At 31.9% G+C, this 17,696-nt stretch overlaps 1 pseudogene; it reads left to right on the forward strand.

The window, feature by feature from the left end:
* Positions 1-2,011: 2,011 nt before the first annotated feature.
* LOC143386209 (cadherin-12-like) overlaps positions 2,012-17,696 on the forward strand; it is a 79,085-nt pseudogene continuing 63,400 nt past the window's right edge.

Genomic DNA, 17,696 nt, shown 5'->3' on the forward strand with positions numbered 1-17,696 from the left:
TCTTCCCGATTCCCCAGATTTGTACAAGTTACAAAAATGTGCAAATGTTGCATTTTATTTTTGTGGAACCGTGGTTTCTTGAATGTAAGTGATGGCGGAAAGAGCATCATTCTCATCATCACATATATTCTTGCTCTTCCGAAATTTTAATGTACTACCTTATAGTTAGTTAGGCAGCATGGTACCAAAAGAGGGCAAGGAACAGAAGGCAGGTCACCTATCATACCCAGGGCAGATGAAGAGGGCAGGGTGGCAGATGCCATGGGGACAACTTGACAAAATTAAAAATCACAGGGGGAAAAAAGATCACAGGAAAAAACAGATATTCTGAAAGTGAGTTATATGTATCTACCCCCTTTGCAATTCTATCTTAATGTTTTGATCTAACTTCATTTCAGTACATAGCTTTTTTTATACACTTCACTAAGCAGAAAGAAACAAGTCCAAAATTCTCTCTCCTTTTCTCTCTTTCCTGCCTTCTCTCTCTTTTCTTTCTCTCTAATTTGATATTGAGGATTTTCAAACACAAACGAATTAAACAAATAAAAATATTTTATATATATTTGTAATTATTATATTTAAAATAAATTGTGCAAAGCTAGGCCTTAGTGAATAGAAGAACAAGTCAGTAAGCATATGAATATATGAATCAAACTCAGGGATTTATCTAAAATTTGCAGAAAGCATAACTCAGAAAGAAGTCACACAGATTAAGGTAGGCAGGACAGAGACATTAAAAACTAGAGATGAAAAATCTTAGTTGTAAGATTTAGTTGGAAATAAGGCATCAGGAGCTTAAGGTGGAGACAAACAGATTGAATCAAAATGGTGTCAGTACCAATTCTTGAATAAAACATCATTAGCAAAATGAAGGCTGTCATTTTATAATTATTTCTTCCAAGTGTCAAAAAAAATTTCAGATTGCAGTTAAATCTGAATTGGCTTCAAAATGGCATTTGGTAGTTGGATAGTAAGTAGAAAGTAAAGATAAAATGAGGATGTATATTTGGTTTGTGATTTCAATGCTATGTGCTCCTGTTGACACTCTTTGTCATACATACTTGTTCCATTATGAAACACCACTATTAGTGCCACACAGGTTGAAGGCAAAGGCTGTCCCATCTTACCCTAAAACCATTGACTGAAAATAAGAATTAGGTTAATGCATTCAGTTTTTTTTTTAAAGAATGCTGGAAGCTTTTACTTACTTCCTTTTGAATAAGTGTAAATATAAATTAGTTCTAAATTTGAACACAAAAGTAGAAACTGAACATCATGTATAAATATGCATATGAACCATTAAATTTATGACTAAAAATGTAATTATGGATAAATTCACTCGAACAATCATTTATTTGGTCAACCAGCTGTTGAGTTCCTTCCAAATATCAGGCACTGTCCTAGGTGCTGGAGGACCTGGTGACAAAGGAGACAGAAGTCCCAGCAATTATAAAGCTTAATGATACCTAAGTGAAAAATCTATTGCTAAAGTAACTGAGGGAGATGGTGAAAGACAAAATATAATGTGCAAAGGAGATTATTCACGAATTATAAAAAACTAAGTGGCATATTTATCCTAGAAAATGAAAGTGAAGAAGAAAATGGTAATCATTAGAAAGTGAACACTCAACACAAATTGACCACGTACATTTTTTCACATGATTATGTTTACCAATTTTTTAAAAAATTCTTATTTGAAATAGACACATTTGTATAAATAAAATTTAACCTAATGTTCTTAGTTACATTTTAGAACTAATATGGTAGTTTTTAATAATTCCTCACTGCTGCTCTATATCTCATTGTAGGGTTGTTTCCGAAATTAAATTATATCTTAAGTATTGAGCATTTAAGGTGTTTTTAAATAACACATGATTTCTCACCGGCATAACTTTGCTAGTGAATCTACATAGAATCATTTTATTGTGGTTGCAATCTATTTTATTATGGAAAGTACAGGATTTGTGATGTTTGTCTTCTGTTACTATTTCCCCCTCAAGGTATTATTAGAACAGCTTTGGCAAACATGGATAGAGAAGTCAAAGAACAATACCAAGTTCTCATTCAAGCCAAAGATATGGGAGGACAACTAGGAGGACTGGCTGGAACAACAGTAGTCAACATCACCCTCAGTGACGTCAACGACAATCCAATTCGCTTCCCCAAAAGTATGTAATTTACCCTAACTCAAAATTTGCAGAGCCATATGAAATTATTAAATTACAATGTTATATAATGCATTAGCAATTAAAATCATTTCCCAGACATTTTTTTTGGTTTCAGGGAACATAAGTCAACAGATAAAAATTGCATGACTTCAGAATTTATAATTTCAATGTATTTCACATCCCATATTATTTTAATAGAAAATAGAGTTAATAATTGAACAATCAGACTTATTAAATCAATGTTAACTAAAACAAAATATTTATAGTTATTTGGGTGGGATCTTACCGTGATACATTATTAACTTAAGACGTAACACAAATATACATAATCTGATATAAGGCATCCTATTTATAACACATGTACCATCATATTTTTTATTATATATTTAAGATAATAATTCTGTGACTCCATTTTTGTAAATATACACATGGAACTATTTTCATATACTTTTGTGAATAGGATGATATTGATGATATTTTATTATTTTAGTTCTGACTAGTTATTTCATTTTAGTTTTGCAATAGGTGAAAATTGCTACAGTTTCTTTTGATAATAGAATGGTTCACACCTGTATCCTCTCTATAACTCTGTGTTTCCCTTTGAAAATGAGTATTTCTCACTTGTATTTCATCTAGTTTTCTGTTACAGTAGTATTACATTTAACACCAATCAGTACCTATTCACTTCCCAGTGCATTTTGGGGAATTATTTCTCTGTTCCTCAGAGTTAGAATATTGATGCTGAATGGTTTTAGTCATAGTTTTATAAGAAATTTGATTAAGTCATCAGGTAATTTTTTTGTCTAGAGAGTTTAAAAACCAAAATGATTTTTCTTTTTCCACTTCAGAAGGACAATTAGGGAGTTCATCTACTAAAATCTGTAGCACTAAGAATATTTAAATAATTGTATGTTTTATTGCTTTGGCTACATGTTTTCATATTTGAATGCTTTGTCACTTTTTTCTTTATAGTTTCAACCTATATTTTCTTCATTGGTATATATTTTTATTTAGTAATCAGAAAGTCTAATTGCCAAATGTTTGGAAAGGCATTTAGAAATCATTATACTTTAATGCATATGTTGATTAGTCAATTGAACCATTCTACCAGGACACATATTAAAAAATGCCATGTGATTCATGCTAAACATACATAGTTTCTGTCAATTTAAAAAAATGTATGAATTTGTTTCAAAGATAACACCAAACTTTAGAACATGGAAAGTATATAACAAAGTTTACTAGATAACGTTATGAGCAATAACACAAAATTCCTTAAAGCAATATTTTTTCTTACTTTTTTATTGAGGGAAACAGAAAAAACATTAAAAGGAGAAACAAATAATTACTTTGATTACCTATTATATGATCTCATTAAAGAATATGGTTCAAATTCTAAAAGCTATCCATGTTTTTTCTTTTCTTTTTTCCTGTAGTTCTTTCTTATTCCTTTCTTTCTGTTTTATTTTTTATTTTTTTTATTTTTTTATGTCTGCTTTAAATTCGGCAAGCTGTGATAGATTATTGAGCAGTATGGATTGAGAGATTTTTCTGTTTGCATGTAAAATGTGCAATATTAAACATGGGTTCAGATTCAGGTTTTGTGTATATAAAGCCTGTGGAATCTATAGTGTAGCAAATACGTTCTGGGAAATGTGATATTCTTATTTATATGGGTGATAGTGGTGTTTCCAGGTCAGAAATTCAAAACCACTACCAGTGGAAAGATGTCCTATTAGTGGGTATGTGTCAGGGTTTTAGCCCCTGGTTTCCTCCTGACCTGCGGGAGACATGGGGAAAGCATGCCCTGACCAGGATGAGCCAAGAAAGGCAAAGGTTGATTGGCCTTCGCCACCCAGGCAAACACACCCTGCCCTCCCTCACCGAAAGACAATCAGACACGCTAGGGAGACCTTCAAAGCAGGATCTTGTTTATTGAGGAAGTACACACAGCTAATATAATGCTCAGGAGCCAATCAGGATAAAGGTCAGAGGGGTGGGGTGAGTTCACTTATACACCCTTCCCATGTTCTGTAAGGGAAGGCATAAGCTATCCACGAGGGTGGAAGAGTACTGGACCTATCCTGGAGGTGGTCTGTTTTTTCTGTCACCACCACACTACCTACTGGCTGATTGCCAGGCGCCATCCCAGCCACATGTGCGGCCCCAAGACTGGGAAGCAGGCAGCAAGTCATGTCCTACAGGTATGGGTGAAGAGTATTTTGTAGAAGTTTGGGCAGGGATAATAGACCTGGAAAATACACAGTGAAAGTCTTGATTCAAGAGAAGCTACATATAGTTAGGAGACACAAATTCCTGCTTAGATCCCACTGAAACAGAAAGATAACTTTAGATCGTATGTAGGGCGTAAAAGAATATGGATAGGTCCATAGGCTTGTTGGGTATTTATTCAAGTTTCAATTTGTGTTTTTAAGGGTGATTAAACAAGAAAGTATGTGAAAGAACAGAGCATTGAAACTGTTAGAGCATTTATAAGCTATTCCATGAACTTTATGATTACTGTCTTATCTTCTTTTTTACAATAACATTTTTAGATTAATATTTATCACTTTGCCTATAAAGAAGATGGACCCTTAGAGAGATAAATACTCAGTTATCAACAATGAATTGAAGTTACAAGTTTTTTAACTCTGAAGTTCACAATTCTTCTAATTTAACATGATATTAAAAATAAAAACTATGGTTTTCTTTATATGCCACTCTAAAACAATATTATTTTAAATGCACTTCTAAAACAATCATAACATATATTAAACTGCCTATACTCATAAAGAGAAAAATAAGAGGGCAATAGAAAATTACCTAGCAGATCACTGTGATCAAATTATTTTATGATTGTATTACATGCACATTTGAACCACTGTCTAGCATTATAATAAGTGGGAGATATTGTTGAATTATTTGAAGGAAGAATGTTTTCATGTTTTGCATGAATAAAAAATTAGTCCAACTGCCTGAAGTTTTACATGTCTTTGTGTCAAAACCTTTTTAGTGTAACATCATTTTGAATTACATTCGTCAGAGAAAAAGACAGAATACATTTATACACAGTAAAACCATTTCTTTTGAGGCCAGTGCTCATCTAGCAGAAACATTTCTCATATGGAGCAATTAAACAGCAAATGTGACATAAAATTATGAACTGAAATGATATCTATTTGAATGTTAATGTCAAGGAAACATGTATTTCCTACATAAATAACTTAAAGGAGAATTCCCCAGACTAGCTATATTTGCTCATGACTCTTAAGCAGTTATGATAAAAAATCTTGCTTCAGATGAATTTGACATACTTTTTCCATTGCTTAAACATGCACAACATAATTTCTTAGAATTTACTTATCACAGTGCATTATGGCAATGTGTATTCATATGCATGTATGACTTATTAAGCCCCCATTTGCATCCATTTTCTTCTATAAAAGAAGATGGGAAACCATAAATGGCAAATGTATTTGTATAAAACTTATGAAAATAGTTTGTCATTTTACTGTTGATTTAAAATTGATTGCCCCATGATTTTATAACTTTTCTCAGTCTGATAATGATGATGATGACTATGGTATTGACTAATAAATTACTATGTTTCACACAACATAGAAATTGTTGTGTGACAATGATTTGGATGTTCCTTCTCACTTAATTCTTATAATGACTCAGTTTCAGAAATAAAATTGCAATGCTATATTGTTTAAAAAGTAAAAGAGATTCATCCAGGAACTTCATTTTTAAATTAACTCTCTCTCTAGAGTGGAAATTTATTTTTGATGCCTATGTTTACCCAAAAAGTTCCTCCAAGTAACCCAGAAAAGTGTCCACAAATGAAACCAACAATACTGGATCAGAAGTGGAAATAACCTGATACCTACAAAAAGAACTCTATCTGAAATCATATGAAGAGAAAGCATTTTCTTTTAAAAATGTTTTGCATGAGAGTTATATGGCTCCTATCTATTACAATCAGGGATATCTCTAGAGGATCTTTATTTGTAAGTAAGCTACAAAAATATTAATGATTTCTATTACATAAATTTTAAGTGGCTAAACCATCTAACAAGCTGATCTAAAGTATATATTATGAAATCAAATTACTTAAGTAATGGGGTCAATTCAAGAGTATAAACATATACGCACATAGATATTTATGTGGTTATATATACACAAGCATACACACAGTCTCAGAATATGTGTTATATGTGTTAAAATAGAATATCTCCTGGCCTTTGAGTTCAGAGAAGGCCTTATACTACTCATCTGGATATGGTGAGGATCACTCAGTTCCTTTCACAAGCTTCCTTGTTACTCTCAAGTGCATTTTTTACACCTCACTTCCTATCTTGCCTGGAAATTCTGGCTAAGGGCAGGCGACCTGTTTATTCTCCAAACACAAAAAAATAAACAAACAAAACCTAATAACACTCCCATAATATGGCTAATCAAAGCCTTTGAGCCTGGAGTAAGTTGAATACAAATGTTACAAAGTTGTAATATGTATACACTATGTATTTATGTTACATTATTGCAGAAGGGCAATAATGTAACATAAATTACATTAAGGGCAATAATGTAACATAAAACAAAATGCAATGTATTGCTTTTTAGATAAAATAGATTTTATATGTGATAAGGACTGAAGTATACAGTAGTGTAGAGAAAGCCCACAGAAACAGTAAGTGAAGCAGAGCCTGGAGATATCTCAATAACAGAGTGGAAAGGACACGGGGATCTTCTGGACTCAAAAAGGAAGTTAAGTAAGAGGAAGACCAATGAAGAAATGACTTCAGCAAGAAGATGACTTTTGTGTTAATATGATGAGCTTGATGGAGGGGAGAAAGCAAAAGGCCATTGAAAAAGGCTTTAAAATTCTTAAAAAGTGTTTTCAAAATCAAAGCCACAAAGAAATATTTCTAAGATATATAAGCAAAGAAGTGATACATGAACTCTCACACAAAGATAAAAAATAACTGAATTAAAGAAATCATGCTCTGTTTATCATTAGAGTATGAAAAATCTTGAAAAGAAAATGAAGTTATGAGAAGATGAAAAAAAGCAGATCAAGTCTTTATTACTTAAATTTCTGACATTAGTGACAGTCTTTAACCATAGTTGTGAAAGAATCCTAAAGCTACCTTTAACTCCATATGGTTCACATTTCTCTACTTCATTTTTGCTTTATTATTGGTCTTAGGAGCTATATAGACAAAGAAACTGGATTTTGAAACTGTTTTGTTAATAAGAGCAACACAGAACCAAGTTTAATAGTAAAAACCTTGGAAAGAAAATTCTGATATGTAAGAAATATATCTTATTAACAAATATTAGATGTAATAAAATATATCATTCAATAGAAAAATAATTAAAACTGCAGTTTTATTGAAGTAATGAATTGAAGTAATTGAATAATGTAAAAATAATATAATTTTTTATTTGAACCTGCATAAAGAGAATAAATTTTTAAATTTCTTCCCTCAAGCACCAAGTATAGATTTTTTAAGTAACTGACAATCACACAACTTGGAATAAAAACAGTGATAAACTTATGAACACAATATATATAAATGTACTGGATGGGAATCCATATCATTACAGAACAATGGAAATGTTGGAAGAAGTGATATCGACATTGATTCCTGAAATAATATTATTATAATAGTGTTAGTGGGAAACCAAAGCTATACTGAAATACTTACAGCACTGCAAAACATGACATCCTATTTAAAGGTTTGTATATATAGAACTATAAAAAATTAGAAGTGAAAAGACAGAAAGGGAAGGAAGGAAAGAAGGAAGAAGAAAGAGAAGGGGGAGAGAGAAAAAAAATCAAAGAGTGCATTGAAACCATTCCTGAAAAAATAAATGATAGTCAGATATTTATACTTGAAGAGATTTGTAGTGATAGCTAGTGAAACATTAAGGCACGGGCAACTAAACAGGGAAAGTCCAACAGTCAAATACAGGCAATAGAAAAAAAGAAAAGCCAGTGCATTTGCACATGATTCATGATGGTATGATGGCCATTAAGAAATCAAATTAAGAGACAGCTAGTTGGACTGTCAGTTAACGAATTGGTTTTGGCTAAAAGAAACTAAACTCTGCCATGAGAGAGAATATTACAAAACTTCATCTCTTCCAGATTATCTTATTAAAGTCTCAAAAGGAAATTCATGAGTAACCAATCCTTTGAATAAATAGATGAGGTCAGCTGAATTTGAAAGTCTAAATATTTATTTGTTTTAAGTATTTCTATATCTATCTATATCTATATTGATCTTTATTTTTATTTGTTTTTATGTGGTGCTGAGGATCAAACCCAGTGCCTCACAGGTTCAAGGCAAGTGCTCTACTACTGAGCCACAATCCCAGTCTTGAAAGTCTAAATATTTATTAAAATTTTGTTAGTTTACTTATTTTTGGTACCAGGAATTGAACCCAATGGCAAATAACCACTGAGCTACGTCCTTGGCCATTTTTATTTATTTATTTTTATATTGAGACAGAGTCTTGCTAAATTTCTTAGGGCCTCCTAAATTTCCTGAGCGTGACTTTGAACTTGTGATGCTCCTACCTCAGCTTCCTCAACTGCTGGGATTACAGGCATCTGCCACCATGCCCAGATAGGATCTTAGTTTAAAGGTGCTCATTTTTTTTCTAAATCATAAGAAAATTTGTATTATTTTTGTGGAATATTTTGATAAGGTTATTTGACAATATATGTTAGAATTCTTAATGTGCTATATCTTATTTGATTAATCAGAAATTATAGGGATAAAGTCAACTGAAAGAACTATTTACATATTTAAAGGAGGATTTAAGGGAATATTAAATGCACTCTGTTAAGATGAATAAACAATGGAAAGTTATTGATGCACCTGAAAGGATGTGAACTCTTGCCAAGATCCACATCATGTTTATTACCATGTAACAGGAATAGTGAGTATATAATTCATATGTATTGAATATATAGATATGTATATATATGTATATATTATATTATGTATATATATATATATTATGTATATATATGTATATATATGTATATATATATATATATATATATATATTATAGAATGTGAAAGAGATTTTTATTCTGATAATAATTAAGTAATATAAATGGGCTGTTGAAATTCCAATGCAAATTTTTGAAAAAAATATAAAGGACAATTAGATTTGTAGGGAAATATAGATATGTTTATTGAAACTGTAGTTACTATAACTGCAGTATTAGATGTAAAACTTATACTTGCATAGAGGTACTTTGTAAAAAGGAAAGGAGAATCAGAAGTCCAGAAAAAAATGTAGTCAGTTTTCCTTCTTTTTTTGCACTACTGGCATAGAAAGAGTGTAGAAATAAATAAATTTTATCTTTAAAGCCCCATCCCCTTTTGAATATTTTTAAATCTCCTGATGATCTTTTTCTCCGTATTTTCACTGACTGTGCTCTTTAAACTTTGAAAATAGAAACCCTCCTGTTTATGCCTAACCCACTAAGTCACACATTATTGAAATGTACATGCTTCAATATGGCTGAAAGTATTAATTTTGAGTTATTTGTATTTTAAAAGCTTGCTTACTAACAAAAAATTGCCTCAGTTTAATTGATTTCAGGTAGTAAAATGAGACCAAGTGGACAAACCAAATAAAGTAATCATTCTGTGGGTCAGAGATGCCACTTGACTTGTCCTTCTCATAACCTAGAACACCTGAAAGAGGTGTTGAACAGATTATCTGAGCTTATAGGGCACATCTCCCAGGACTGTGTTCAATGATGACACATAGTTGACTTGAAATTATCTGTGGTGGGAGTTCTTATGCCATAGAAGTTGACAAACACTAAAACTCAGGGCTTATACCTGCATTCCCTCCCTACTCAATATGTATGTTCATAGTCATACCCTACCAGGGTATGAATGGGAATTATGATAACAGTATAGACATCATAGTTCTAATGTGATGATAAAAATATTTATTGATGGGAAAGATTTTAGATACATGCTACAAAATGTAAAGAAGTTTAGAAATGATTCCTAAAAATATTTATTCTTCTTAAAGGGTAATATGTATTTTAAAATGTCTTTCTTTCCTTCATATTTATGTCCATTGACTTTCTAAAAGCTTTATACATTTATTCCATGTTATTTCTGTGTCAGAAAATAATGTACTCACTCCCTGTGAGTGATAGACATGACCCTGTCTCTTCTTGCAGAAGAGCATGAGGAAGACATTGCAGGTACCTCAGAGAGAAGTACTACGGGAGACTCAGTTAGCACACAATAACAGTAATACAGAGAAGAAATATGTGTGAGATCTCTGTTAGCAAAGACTATGATAGTTGTGAAAATGATATTATGTGTATGGATTTGAACAATTTTATTGGATAAAAAATGGTAGTATTTATTTTCTATCAATGGAGGATTTTAATTTATGGAACAGGAGAAATACTACTTGCTGAGACATTGCATATTAGATATCTTTTGGGGGACATGGCAATCCTATAAGCTCTATGTGGAATGCAACAAGATCGATGCCTTGAAGTTTTGGAACATCATAATGTTTTGCCAAGTATGAAACTCAGAAGGTGTATAGAGAGAAATTTAAAATATAAAAAAAAAATTAGTGTGAATAGAGTAAATGAAGTCAAGAGGATAGATGAAATTAACTAGAAGAGAAAAATCAAAGGGGCGGCTGGAGACAATGGCTCTTGACCATGATTATCAATAGAACCAGAAGGAATGTAAAAAATCCTGTTATTCAGGTCTAAACACAGAACCACTAAAGTAACTCCTCTTTGGGTTATTCTTGGGCTGCAGCATTGTATCCAAATCTTTCCATATGATGCTAACATGCAGCAGAAATTTTATCTGATCTTGAGGACATAACAAAGGGCATTGGGGAGGGGACAGCTGTGAAGTGGAAGAAACCAGAACTCTATATAGAGAATGTAAGAGATGTTAGAAGTGTGCTTCAAAAAAGAGGGAATGATGAAGAGGGTTGAATGATGCCCAAAAATTGTTAAGAATTTAATGACAAAGAAATAAAACTGGCAATATCAGAGGAAATCTTTAACAGAATAGTGGCTTCAAAAACCAGCCTAAGTCTACATGTGGCTTGCTTGTTAGGTAGAAATAGGTCACAGTGACAATAAAGGAGAAATTATGTTAAAAAGGGGACAATAATTAAAAGGGTGCCTGGAGTCAGTTTGGAGCAAAAGAAAACCTTTGTGAAATAATCAAATATGAACACTGTCTATTCTTGGGAATATCTCAGTTAAGAAGAATATTGATTGTGAAAACAGACTGTGTGATAAATTGTACCAGTATTTGCATATTGCTGGAGTTCAATAGTAAGAAGGGAAGATGAAGGATATCTCAATTGAAATTGGCTAAATAGCGGGAGGGGGATGCTTACAGATGTGATAAAAGTTTATTATTTAAATTTTTACCATGATGCTAAAATGCAGTGAATATCATCTAGCCAAGTATTGTCCAAAGTCAAATGTAGAATTTAAAATGAAAATGTCAGAATGCATTTAAGGCTGTTGAGTCATTAGTCAGAACAAGATATTTTTTGTGTGTGTGTGTGTTTTTTTAAACACTTTTTATAGAGTATGGGAAATAATAGAAAAAGTTTATGCTGAGGTATTCTTTGAGAGAGTGATGAAGAGTTCCCATATAATCAAAGTAAGTAGTGTGGTTGCTCTTTTCCTAGCCTCAGGTATGTAGAGAAGAGCCTCCTCAACAACCAGGGCAGATCACAATGGCTGCTGTTATTTTCCCAGACAGGGAGCAAATCCTTGGGATAGTGTTTTCCATATGTTTAAGAATGTTGAAGTACCCAAGGAAAGCTGTTTGTAAAAATAATTACATGATAACAAAAGGAAGGGTAAAGATGTCGCTGCAGAAGGGAAAAATACCCAAGAGTCATTTTAAGTCCTACAAAGGAGATTTTCCTCATATTGAGAATCTGTGCGTGGAGTGCATCACTGAGGGATCTGGAGGGTGAGGCAGTGTTCTATCAAAGTAGAGGCAATTCCTTGCTCTTGGGGGTTGCAGGATGAGATGCTTCCAAGAGTTCTTCACTCACTGCCACTCAGATAAATCAGACCTGGAGAAGCAAAACTATACCTTAAAACAAGGACACACCAAACCCCTAGCTTTGCTGTATCCTACAGTTGGGGAGTAATATCTTGGAGAATTAATAGGGAACAAAAAACTGACCACTATATTGTAGTTACTGCTGCAGATGATGTTCTGGCTCAACATTGTTTTCATCCAAGGAAAGACATTCACTGAGGAAATGGAGAGGGGAATAAGGAGAAAAATGAACATGCTGTACCTATTCCAATAACAGGAATATTAATGAGGGATTGTTTGCAGGTTTGGGAAAGTGAAAAATCTACATAACACCATTCTAATTTCATTCTGTGAAATACAGTTCACAGTCGTTATCTGGGAAAAGAATTAGTGAAGTTAGTAAAGCTGAGTTTGTGGAGAGTGGATTGGTTTAAAATAGAAATGAAAAGAGAATGGTAGTTACTTCAGCATCTGCATACTTTGCAAGCAATGAGGAAGGTGAATTCTAGGTTAATGATCATAATTTAAACCAATATCTAGCTGTCTTTCTTGTTTTTTCTTAGTCATACATCTCTCCTCTTTAGAAGATTAATTATGACTATTAAGGGTTGTCTTTTGTCAGATATAGTAATAAAAGAATGTCAGAAACCAGGCATGGTGGCTTATCCTGTAATGCCAGCAGCTTGGGAAGCTGAGGCAGGGGAATCACAAGTTCAAATCCAGCTTCAGCAATTTAGCAAGACCCTGAGCAACTCAGCAAGACCCTGTCTCTAAATGAAATATTAAAAAGGGCTGGGGATGTGGCTTAATGTTTAAGCATCCCTGAATTCAATCCCTTGTACAAAAAAGGTGGGGGGCATTGGGAATATATATAGGCCACACATTAGTATTTTATTGAAATGATAAATCAAACTTTTCAAGTGGATATGGAAAGGACAGGAACAAGATGAGAATTTATACAGATTAATATACCAGTGGTCCTTCTGATATTGGAGTTGATAGATCACAGTGGGAGTAGCTGAACAAAGAAAATTATAAGTCAGGAAATTCTTAGCCTATTAGCTTTTTCATGTGGTTGTTTCTGTGGTTTGATTCTATGGATTGATGGTTCTGTGGATTGTTTCCTATTAGATGACCTCACAGACCCAATATCAAGTTGGCTCAGTTCACACTCTCAGTCTAAATATCATACATGTAATAGAATTATAAACATTGCTTCAGACCTTCGAAGTTGCCATGCTAGATTAATATTTCTGATTTTTCAATTAAATTCTTCAATGACATTAAATTGTTAACACTCCTAGATATGTTTAAACTCATTTGAACATTACACAATATACACATATTTTTAAAAGATGGGGAACCTCATAAATATGTATAAATTTATGCTCTTATGTAATCATTCAAAAGAAAATTATTGAATTCTGAGAAAGACAAAACTATAAAAAATCTGTTTATCCATTTTTATATTGTCTTCAACATCCTGTGGACAAAGCTACTAGAAGCTGCAGTTGGACTTAATCTTTTACCTGAATTACAGGCATGTTAAGTAATTAACTTACTATATAAATATGATTTACATCTGGCCCTATATTTTTGCATTGTCTTATTTGCATAGAACCAGAAGTTTTAGATGGATGAGTTCTTATCACTCTTAGAAAAGATTTATTGCTATCATTACATAGAATTTATAAAACTTAATCCATTAATTTTAGATATATACTTAACAATTCATGTACATGCTTGTACAATTTAGAAGGGACATTTATAACCTTTGTAAACTTTCTTTTCTCTTTTAGTTGTTGAGAACTGAGATTGTATTAGATATAAACATTTCTGAATTGCACTAGATTTTACAAACATTTTGTTTTCCTTTCCTCTTCTGAGTTCTTTGAATTTTCTTTTTTTTCTACTATTGTATTTAAAAAGGGAAATAATTTAACTAAAATAGTAAAGTTATTGGTGCCCAATCCTTGACATTTTAAAACGTGTTCAACCTGCACTTTTACTAAGTCAATCATTGCTAGAAAATGCTTCTCTTTTAATTGATACAAGTTTTTCAATGGCTTTAGGTAATGATAAGTTTGTGAACAATTTAAGATGAAAAATTTCAAAACTTTTTTAGAAAACTTATATCAGTAGAGTAGAATGAACACTAGTTCTCTTCAAATTTATTGTCACTGATCTCATAGCCATTCTGAGACTGAGTAGGGATAGATTTGTCATTCCTGAGGTTCTATTTACAGATGTTTAATGTGTTTGGTTTAAGCCCAGATTGAACTCAATTTTGTCATCAGAAAGGTTTTTTCTTGCGGACTTTTTTTTTTTTTAATTAAAAAAGTGCTTTAGGATTTTGAAGACAGAGGACCTAAAATATTACTAAACTATCAAAATATTTTGTTATTCCTGAATTCTAAAATTTTCAGAACAAGAAAATAAATATTTTAGTAAAATATAAAATAATTTTTCAGCATTCTCTTTTTTTCATTCTCACACATTTGTATGCAGCTTTCTCTTTCTTACTGTTATTCATATAGAAAAAAATATTATAATGGGGGACATTATCAATAAAAATATTATTTAAAATTTAATTAGTAGTAATGGATAATACAAAGTATGTTATTATATATATATATATATATATATATATATATATATATATAAAATACTAAATTTTATTTACTATTGTACCAGTGAATTTTTGAAAATAAATCTACAAGATGAATCAAAATTATTATTACACCAATCTTACAAATAAAAGAATCACTAAATATTTTGCCCAAGGTCACAGAGATATAGGTAAAGTTTCTATAAAGTTATTATTATTTTTTTAATTTACAACAATGTTGGTTGCTTTCTCTTGGTATGTTCTTGACATACTACATTATTTGTCTATTATTACATTTGCTTAAGAAATCAAATCAAATGCAATTAGGTGCAATTAGATGGCATTTCAAGGAAAAAACATACAGGATCAGTATTTAAACAATTCTATGTCTAAATCTAATTATGTAATCTACAGTTAGGTGATTGTGTATGTATATGCATATACACATTCTGAATATTAAATGTAAACTTTTTTAAAAAATAGTATAATTATTTAGGTGGGCTCAAGGATACAATTTTGAGTTCTTAAAATGTTTAATAATTCATATCAATTTATTCTTAAACATTTCATATTTCTAGCATTCTAGTGCCGCAGTCCGGCTGCACCAAACTAATGGGGGGGGGGGTGACGAGCAACTTGTGTACATTGATACAGCAGGAGTGGGAGCCGTTTATTGTAAGACAGGAGGGGTATATATACATTCCACACAGCTTATCTTAATTAACGTAAACTAGATACAAGAGTCAACCAATAAGGAATCTCCACACTTAATGGCTCTCTGGCATTACTTCACAAACCACTCCCTCTGGCAAAATGCCAGGCGCCAACTTGACTTGTTTACAGACCCTAACATTCTAGTATTTAAATTTTTTAATTTGTTCTTTCTAGGTATACATGACAGTAAAATATATTTTGACATATTATACATACATGGAGTATAACTTCCCATTTTTTTGGTTTACAATGTGGAGTTATAGTGGTTGTATATTCATATAAGAACATAGGAAAATTATGTCCAAATTATTCTGTGGTCTTTCCTATTCCCATCTCTCCCTTCCCTTCATTCTCATTTATCTAATCCAATGAAGTTCTAGTATTTTTAAGCTCCAATTATTACCTGTCATATACAAATGATCTTTATAAATAGTTGAATGTTGAGCTCTTACACAATTTTTTTTGTTATCTGAAGACTTATTGCTTTAAATATAAAATGTATTTTAAAAGTAAATTTGTAAAAATTTATTTCATCTTTTTAAAAAAAATTTCACATTGCTGAAAGTTTTTATGATATTTATAAATTGTTCATTCATTTAATATATTTGGTTATATCATATTTTCTCAGTAAATTAAAACATTATTTATATTTTTTTAAGTACATGCACTAAAACCTCGATGCACAGAAGAAATGTAAGTGATAAATAATTTCTTTATTATGTCTTAATTTTAAGGGATACAGATTAGTCAAATGCTGTTACATCAACCATATATGGACAATGCCACTCTGAATTTACCACAAGTTTTCCAAAGCCATTAAATATTAATGAAATTTGTGAGAATGCTCTGAGATGACAATTCTCAAAAAGAACTGCTTAGATAACTTATAACTTATATTGACAGAGTACTACAAAGTATAGCTATCTTCACATTTATTGTTAATGGCCTCATAAAGTGTTCTTTTTTAAAGCATAAAATTCACATCTCAGCATAGTGTCTTCAAGGGGGGTTATTTCATCTCTAGTCTGCATTATTTGGTACCCTTCAAAGTTTAAAGTGCTTTTTCTCACAATAGAGGGTCTCAGTTCTGGCTAGACTTTCCATATTTACTAACCATTATCCAGTGGACATGACTCTAGTCTTTATTATTTTTCTCAATATACAATTTATTTATTTTTGCTTCTATACTTTTCAAATGAAAAGCTACCTTATAAAATTTAATACGCAACTTGAAGCTGCTCTCACTGAATATATTGTAAAGTGTCTGCAGAAATACCCTATGCTCTTTATATCCTCCTATTTCCCTAAAGATATCATCCAACACCTGCCCTGCACTCCTCAGGGAGGTATCCTCACCAACCCAACAGAAATCCCCTGTATAGAGCATCATGCTATTGCTCTCAAATCAATTTTTATTGTAATGTTTAACAATAAATTTCCTAACTAAATATCCTATTAGAGGGAGATTTATAGTACTCATTCAACTTAAACCTCCATTTCTCTATTTTTTCAGCAAAAAATTTAAGACTCTAACACTGATGGACCATGAGATTGAACTGTGACTAATCATACTATCAATTTAAGGGTTTTATTGTTTCTACTGATTTTTATCCCAATCACACAGTGAGAATCAAATGTTGTAGACTCACTTCCTAATAAATCATATTTACATTTAATTGACATTAAAAATTTTAAAAGGGGGATTCCACTTCTTGGGTCCCCTTCTTCCTCCGGGAGAAGTCTTTTGTGCTGTCCCTTAATAAACTTCTAATTTCTACTCTGAAAAAAAATTCAAAAGGAATTGAAAAATATCTCATATATTCTGTGCTCTGTTCCTTTTCTCTGAATTTTCTCTTTGAGATGTTGAGTAAAACTTGAGTGACTATGCCCCATGCCTTACTGCCACACTAAAAATAAATTCAAGCATCTTAATGCTTGCTCAAAACTCAGGAGTCCCTCAAATCTGTACTTATTGAGAAATATTTGTGATCTGAAGAATGTAGGTGACAATGGTCACATTAATTTCTACTAGGTACTTGTCACTTTTTGATAAAAGACAGATTGCCCTTGAATGTCCCACTTCCCACTTTATCCTTCTTGGAGACAATTGGGCAA

Source organism: Callospermophilus lateralis, unplaced genomic scaffold (genome assembly GCF_048772815.1).
Source record: "Callospermophilus lateralis isolate mCalLat2 unplaced genomic scaffold, mCalLat2.hap1 Scaffold_286, whole genome shotgun sequence".
Lineage (NCBI taxonomy): Eukaryota > Metazoa > Chordata > Mammalia > Rodentia > Sciuridae > Callospermophilus > Callospermophilus lateralis.